This window comes from Anopheles cruzii, chromosome 2 (genome assembly GCF_943734635.1).
Source record: "Anopheles cruzii chromosome 2, idAnoCruzAS_RS32_06, whole genome shotgun sequence".
NCBI classification, from domain to species: domain Eukaryota; kingdom Metazoa; phylum Arthropoda; class Insecta; order Diptera; family Culicidae; genus Anopheles; species Anopheles cruzii.
In genome coordinates, this window is record NC_069144.1 from 35630645 (window position 1) to 35639674 (window position 9030).

The window sequence follows — 9030 nt, forward strand, 5'->3', positions numbered from 1 at the left end:
GTTGAAGACGAAGGTTATTAAATAAAGGATATTGTTAAACCTATCACTGGCGTTCCCCAAGGATCTGTTCTAGGGCCCACGCTGTGGAACATGATGTACGATGGGGTTCTGCGACTGAAGCTGCCAATCGGGACTTTGGTTGTCGGCTTCGCCGACGATATCGTCCTGACGGTCTGTGGCCAGACCCTGAGAGAGGTGAAAGTGAACGCGGAGCGGTCAATCGAAATCAATCGACTACGCCTGTCCGTCGCTCGGCACAAAACCGAGGTGGTAGTGGTCAGCAAACTGAGGGCCGTCCAAGAGGTGTCGATCACGATCGGCGACCTAGTGGTTCGGTCCCGGAGAGCGATACGATACCTCGGTGTGATGATCGATGACAGGCTTAGTTTCAGGACTCACGCTGAGCAGGCCGCCGGCAAGGCAATGAGGGCGCTTGACGCTCTCTCTGGCATAATGCGCAGAACTGGGGGCCTCAGCAGCACCAAAAAACGGTTGCTTGCGAGTGTCGTCACCTCGGTACTGCGTTACGCGGGTCCCGCCTGGGCAAAGGCACTGACGTCGAAGCGGAACCTGGGGACTCTCAATCGAGTCCACCGGCTGGCTGCGATAGGGGTCGCAGGCGCCTTCCGCACTGTATCCCTGGCGGCCGTGAGCGTGGTTGCTGGAATGATCCCCGTGGGGATCCTCATTGAGGAAGACAGCGAGTGCTACTTGAGTCGAGCCCCGGGCATTCGCACCGAAGCAAGACGGCGGTCGATAGAGCGCTGGCAACGGGAATGGGAGAACGACGTGCACAGACGATGGACGTGCCGTCTAATCCCGGACATCCGATGCTGGCTGCACCGGAAGTATGGGGGTATAAACCCCTCCCTAACTCAGTTCTTGACTGGGCATGGGTACTTCCGGGAGTATCTCCATCGGATAGGGAGAGCTCGGTCGCCGCAATGTCCGACCTGCGAGGGCCATGTGGAGACACCGGAGCACGTCCTGTTTGCGTGCCCTCGGTTTGACGACGCTCGGGAGCAAATGCAGCGTAGGATCGGAGATGGACTCACGGTGGAGAATATGGTCCATCGCATGTGCGCGAATAAGGATGCGTTCGACGCAGTGAGCGCGTGCGTTGCAGCCATCACAGCAAAGCTGCTCGGTGATTGGCGACGAGAGCAACAGCAGCCGGCGGCGCAGACGTTAGCGGCATCCACTGCACCTGCCGACCGGGAGTGAGGGCAAGCAGCACAAGAGTGCTCCTTTTTTGTTAAAATGGCAGACGAGGACTAGCCCTAGTCCTCCCTTCCGAAGTAAAACCGGTGACGGTAGTTCCGGAAGGGGTAGGACGGAGAACCAAGTGAGGGGTTTAGTGGGTAGGACCTCGGCACCGAGGGCGAGTCCCACAAACCGTGCGTAAATGCAGTCCCCTACTTGCAAAATATAAAAAAAAACCTAATCCTGATCCTAATCGTGACTAATTATTTCAAAATCTACTTCAGTGGACGACAGATATGAAGAACAATCATCAAGTAATCTGCATTTTGCCTGGCTTCAAAATTGTTAGATAGTTTTCGTCAAAGGTTTTTCAGGCTTTGTAACGGTGAAAAAATTAAAATTGAAATGAAAACATAGTCGTCGCTACCGTGTGAAAATAAAAGAAAAGATTAAGCATTCCATTGAAACAAAACAAATAGTTTTTCCATCATCAAATCTTTCACAACCAATGAATGATTACATGTTACTGAAATTGTATGACTAGATTCCTTAGACTTTTGAGAAGAGGCTTGGGAATAGAAAATTAACATTTTTTTGCTGTAATATTACACAAAGGGCTTGGTTTTCAATGCTTTGTGCTTTCATTATTAAAAACGCAGAAATTTAGTTCAATACGCACATTATCCATCTATAAACCGAAAACAGACTTTTTCTAAAGTGGCATTTTAGAAGCAGTGCTAAGGCAAAAAATTCTACATAAATTTGTTATTGTAGTTGAATATAACTTCTGTTATAGCTGCAATAGCTGCAAAAGGTTATGATAGCCTGTGCATTTGGAAGTTGTTGAATGTAGATTACTTCGTACCTAGTGTATAGTGCAATATCTTTGTTTTCAGTTGTTACACGGTCGGCCATGGTTTCGATTCCCGATACCGGCGTGACAGGGGAATTGGCGTGGGACCAACAACCCGGCCCGTAAAAACACGAATCGTTACAGAGAGCATCAGAGATTAACATTGTCTCTGGTGCAGGATAAGACCGCTCAGCGGTTGTTCCTGAAGAAAAAGAGATCTTTGATTTCTCTTTTCGTCATTTGTAAAGAACTAAGTTGATGTATTGCAAAGCTTGTTTGGTGTAATTTGAGGAGATTTGTAAATTACGCAAACAATCGTGTGGATCTTCAAAGTTCAGCAAAGAAGTTCTTTAGTCGGCCATTTCTCCAATCTTCTCGCACGAAAACGCACAGATCCTATAGAAATATCCGAAAGTTGTCACTTAGCTCTGTGTTCTGTTTCAAGGAAACCATCGTTATCAGCTATCATCGACAACTCACATTGCCTTAAATTATCTGCGGCGCTTAGATGAAACAATAACAATTTGAACGTTGAAAAATGTCCCAACCTTTTGTGCTACATTGTACATTCTTTCTAATTAGTAAAGAGAGTTTTGCATTTCAACTGTTGTGCTCATAGAATAATTATTGCTATTGCTAAGGAACTATTGAAAATTTTCTAATCCCCAAAACATCTACCATCGTTACCATTTTGGCTCATAAGACATTTTTTAATGATTATTTCACGGTATTTCCTTGGCAGATCAGATTTGCTCTGCCGGTAAAAAGCGGATCGTTTGATTAGACCACCTAAAAACCAAAACCAACCAAATCGACGTTTGGTAAAACGCTATTGAAAACACACATGCCACATTATAGTTCCTGAAGCTTTCGGCGGCAGATTTTCATCTTTTTATCAATTTTTCCAACTATGTTTGAACATAGCTGAACATAGTTTTAACATACTTGAGAAAATAACATGACAAAAAAATTGATAGTTAAGATTTGCGAATTGAGAATTGAGCACTGGTCTTTGACAGTCGTCCAAAACCTTCAAGGCTAGAATACCAATCATTTGGACATCTCTAAATTGTAATTGTCTGGTCCCCTTCGAAAGCATGACGGAACAGGATAAGACAAGTACATTTATTTTCAACCAACTACCAGCGGCAGCCAAGGAATGCAGTCCTTTCCGATTGATGCTGATCATTTAACGTAGCTAGTAATTGTCTGTGCCAAACCGACTGCTCGCTGAACTCTGTTCGGTTCTCCAATATCGTGCGCTTCAGTGTCGGCTTTGGAAAAAAGGGCGCTTCTTCCAGAACCGTTCGGATGGGACCGACGTCGACGTGGAAGCGAAATGAACGTAATCGGTATCGTGATTAATGATTCCAAAGATGAATTACATCTCATCAGCATCAAATATAAATAAATACAGCGAAACAGAGCAGACCGTATTGCCCGCTTATGCCCTACTCATTTCCCTCATCTCCTTTTCACCTCGCCGTTCCGCTGTCGGAGGGGTACGCGGGGGTGATTGCGGGAGCTTTGGGTGGTGGGAAGGTGGGAATGCTCGGGGTCCGGGAAAACTTTTGCCGATCGGCCGCGAGGAGCTGCTTGCCGTGGAATGCTGCGAACAAATTGTTCACAAACATCGTCTCTTCTGGTGTCCGTCCGTAGAGCTAGAGCCAGAGCGCAGATAGAAACGCTGATGAAAATTTGCGATGCACAGTCCCTACAACTGTAAGCGAAAGATATTTTTGTAGAAAAAATCCCACAAAATACTTATAATAGACCTGCAGTAACATCTTACGGTATGTTAATTAACGCAAAACAAATCGGAAACACGTTGAGTGTTAAACTGTAAATCGAACCGAAAAGCTCTGCAAGGTCGCCTGTCGTCAAAAACCGTCACTCCCTGTGCGTTCGTTTGCAATTTCGTTCAATTTTACCGTTCTTCTCGTCTCGATATGCAGGCGTTGGCGGTATTAGACGTAAATTAATGCGCGACTAAGAACCGGTGCACGCCGACAACGACGTGGTACTCCACGGAACTTCACCTCGACCTGAAATTCTTTTTTCTGGCGTCTAGCGGATCAATCCATCGACATCCCAGAATAACGGCGTTTATCGACAACGAAGAAATCGACTGCTTTTGTGGCAACTCACTCGTATTATTGGTTGTGTCGTGGCCAAAGACCAACCATTGATGGGGAGTTCCAAAAAAAAACTCTCCGAAATTTTGCATTGTACTTTAATGGTTGTTTGTTTTGCTATTCAACAAAGTATCGGCATTATGCTTGAAATCATATGTGTCTTGTGTGGATGTTCCAGCACCATTTGAGGGAAAACAAACCGAATAAGGGCGCTTTAAGGAGTTCATCAACAGCAGACGTTGCAGAACAATAACTCGGACTGGCAACAGCAATTAGAGCCGAGTCAAGTATAAGACAATTAATATTCGTACGATAAATTACCGCCTGGAACCGGCACGGAATCCACTGTTAAGCGGTGGACGGAGGTGTGATTTGGAAGCCCCGAACGCCAGAAAAGCGTTTGGGAGCCGCATCGTCACCGTGTGGCGTGGCGCGACGGAAAATCAATTAGTGAGATAAATGATAAGTCAGATGAAGGCGAGAAGAGCCAACGAATTTGCATAATGATGAATGTCTTCCAGCCACCACAGCATATTGATGCGCGGCGCCCTCCCAAAACACAGAAGCGTTTTCACTACTGCACTTCTGGCTGCAGATTGCACTCTGCTGGAAAACGGAGTGGCTCTATGTGTTCCGCCTTCAGTGCGTGACCCAGGGCGAGCCGAGACACGCGCGCGCCAGGTCGATCCCTACGGTGGGAAACAAACTTTACGACGGTGGCTGGCCAATATCGTAAACTTATGCTTTCCTCCCCAACTCCTGGGTCACTTCGGGGCCGATTTTATTGGCCAACCAGCCCAGCAGAAGCAGCGGAACTCGTTTCGGGGCCAATGATTACTTTCATTTAATGCAATCAATTAGCAATTCTGAGAATGGTTTTACGAGTTGCTCATTAAGCCGGAGCGGCCACAACCTAGAGTGGGCATTATTTCGCGTTGTTCGCGTGCCGTGCGTTGATATTTTTGGTCAACCGGGTTTGGCCGAAACATCAAACAGTAAAGTGAACCATGTTGTTATTTCGAGAACTTCAGCTCTTTCCACAAACGTGTTGTTGAAAGACCGAAGCAATGCTGAGATTAAATATATGAGGTCCTGCAATTGTTTTGAACTATTTCTGCACACCAATTACATTATAAGCTTGAACTGCGCTTGAACTTGTTCTACAGGCACTTTAGGTTTTTTTAGCTGATTAATAAATAAGAAGGTCCGTTGGGTACAGTGTTTCGCAAGACCTGACCCTCAGACTTCAAAAATATTTAAAATAAACTTCTTGAAGTCGCTTAAATCATCGTAATAGTCATCAGTGATCTGGGATCATTGATCATCAGCAGTGAGCCTGGTCTCTAAGCTCAATTTGTAACAACAACAAACAGCCAAAAATTGCGACAACGCTTATCGATCCATTACACGTTAGTGCGTCTCCATCTATCAACCCTAGCTAAAAGGTTGCTCCCGATGAGGCTCTGGAGATGATGCTGTTTGAAGGTGTTTTCATTGGGATCATGTTGAAATGACGAAAGACGAGACGTTTATGCTTGACTTTGAGGCAATAGTTTCGGCAGAATTCTAACACGATTGTGAAATGTGAAAGCTCATGCCTTTGGCAGCCTTGGTCATGCTCGAAGCAATACTTTTTAGGTCACAAACTGTGCTTCGGATCGATGTTTTTGCAAACAAGCTCCTGACCAACGATTTGTGGACTTGCATTCCGCTAGCTTCCGATTATTTCTGCCGGATACGGATAACATGGGTTATCCAAATCAATTAGTCTGCGTTTGTTCGAAGCATATGATTCCGCTGAGAGGACCTCCTCATGCCGTCAATGGTTGGTGACAGGGAAAACGGACACCCACGGTGCAGCGAAACAAAAGCTACTCGAGCATCTCAAAGCAGAACCTTTTCGTGTGTGACTTCCTTGCCAGTCGGACTCCTCGGTACGTTCAACCGAGGAGTCGGATGCAAATTCTGTCCGCAACACGTTTAGCCTCTAGGACGCAGGTCTGTTCGCAGTGGTGTCCAGAACGCGATAAAGGCGAACGAACAAAAAGAAGCATGACTAAATCCTCGAAAAAAAAACATGTGGCAAACATCTTGCGATCAATGTTTCGGTTTTTTTTTCAAACTATTTCCATCATGTGCTTCAACGGCTGTGAATGTTTATCCTGAATCCTGAAGGATGCATGCAAATGAGACGTATAGGCAAAATAGAAATTACTCGACATCATAAGTTATGAATAAAGTCAAGAAATTTGGCATAAAACTATCATAGTGACTATCATAAACTAAAAACTATCATAATCATAAACTATCAACGTAATTGGAAAGTAGAACATCTGAAGGAAAAAAAAACTAAATTTATTTAAAAAAAAATTAATTAAAATTAAAATCCGAATGCCGCGCCCCTTTTTTAACCGATCGATGCAAGAGAGAAAGAGAGACACTTGCACTTGCCGTCTCTCTCTGATGCCCTCTTTTTCGGCGTCAATCTGGAGGGGAAAATGATTGTTCGCTTGTGTAGGTTAGCGTTCCTTCGTGTGGATGTGTTCGTTGCTTTTCGTGTGTTTATTTCAATGTTCAAGTCGGGTCGAGTGTGTGTGGATGTTTGGCGCGTTCCTCGTTTCATTCGTGGTCGGTCCCGCGTGGTGTGCGAATGTGCATTGCGTCGTCGCTACAACAACGAAATGATCGCAGATCGTAGTAGACTCATCGAGTCAGACTATTTACGCTTGTGTGTGGCGCTCGGAAAGTAATCCGTTTGTGCAGTTTCGTAAAAAAAGGAGCGATCCTGGTGTATACGCACACGATCGCGAATGTGGTCGTACACTGTGCTGTGTTTGAACTTTACGTCGTTTGTTTGCATCGATGGTAACTCTTGAAAATAAACACTAATTTCAACGATCGTTCAACTCGAGCCGTCTTGCGTTTCGAAATTCCCTAATTGGGCCGATCGAAGCCCAAATACGCGGTCATCAGTGTTGCGTGGTGTTGCGAAACAGTAACATCCGTAATCCTTGGCCCGATCGTCGGATTCGGGACGGGCTGCTCTGTTTGCGCTGATCCCGGGCTAATGTTTGCCGAGTGTCGCCAGCGGTGTGCATTACGTGTTGCGTTGAAGTGGAGTCTGTGTTGGCTTAGAAAATTCATAACGGTAATCGAACTGACCGGGCGAGAGGGAAAGGGTTTAATGTTTGGCATTCAGGCTGTAGAAAACGAAAACGGCGTTCTTCGAGTGGTCAGTGAGCAAAAGTGAAAACAAGATACATTTTAATGCTACCGATTCAATGTTACCGGAAGTATTATTCGATCATTACTCACGTTTCAAGACGGAACGTTTGTACATTCCAAAGAGCTAGCAACTGGAACCTGGTATTTGGGGTCCAAAAAAATATCTTCTCACCATTCTCCGATGAGCAGATGTGCTAACGAAACAAGTGTCCAAATGCGTTGGATTAACTAAATAATGTGTAACAACAGTCAACAGACAACAGTGTAATGGTTGTGTTGTGTGATGTTGTAAATTTTGTCTCCTGATAAAATACTTGTGCCGAACAGTACACAAACCCATAGCTCCAGTAACTAAACTACTTGAGTAGATCAGTTCGCCAGCTGCTACAAACGTAGCCATTTTCTTAACCAGAGGTAAGTATGTTTGCAAAAACTCAGTAAAACTATCAGTATTTTAGCAACAGTAGAATATCAATTGATCAGCATTTCTCAGCAGCAAAGAATTGCGTAGAATGGACAAGCGAAGACCGTGTTACCTAAAAAATCAAATATCACGAAGGACACGGCACTTAATTGGTCGCACTTTGCCTCTCCAAAGCAGTGGTTTGAATGAAGTCCGTTCACAATTTACTAAAACCCGATCAGAAAAAGAGTGGCAAACTATGTTTTTTGAAAATCTTTTTTTTTCGCTTTACTGAAAGTTTGGTATATCAATTACTAAATTAATTTTTTTTTTGTTTTTTATATATTTATTCGTTTGTTTATTACATTTTTCAAACAGAGTCAACGGGCTACGTTGACCGATTGATATCTTACAAGCATAGCTTACAACCAATAAAAAAACTATTCACAAATGGCGAGACGAAGACAGAAAGCATGTAATCGGTTAAAGAACTGATAAATGACTAAAACAGCGACTATGATGGCGTGGAAGAAAATACAGTACTTTGCCACACTGACTAAGGGACATATTAAAGTAAAGAAGTAACGTGAAATTGTTAAATGTACGACAAAGAGCTTGTAGCGGTTTATTTGCGAGACGACGACTGTACAATTTATTACTTTTTTGAAAGGAAACATATAAATAACATTGTTTTCGAATGCTATGACATCAAAACCAATGTTTTTTTTTGCCGAATCAATATTATAAAATAAAGTTCAACTAAGTAAAACAGTCAAAATTTATCTACAATTCACAGTTTATGAAATTAGTTTTTCTTTGTTTAATCTTAGAGAAACGGATAAGGGTCGCGATCGTATTGGATTTTTAACTATTTTTATTGTTCTAATATTTTTCAAATTGAATATTACTCGCGGCTCACAAAGAATTTAATTCTTCATCACCGAGTGGAGTTGTTTTTTTTCTGTGCCAGAGAGCAGAGATTTTGTGTTTTTTCGGGCGGTATATGCTTTAATAATTATTCTACAAAGTTCTTGCATTTATTGGAAGCTTGTCGAAACGTTATTTAAACCGTTTTGCATTTGGTTAAATTTGCATCAGTAAAATAGTAAATCGCATCAAAAGATTCACACGAACCACTGTTCCCTTTCTTTGGAAAATTACAGACAAACAGTAAATCGCAAATCTACTGTTGATTGAACTAAAACAATTGA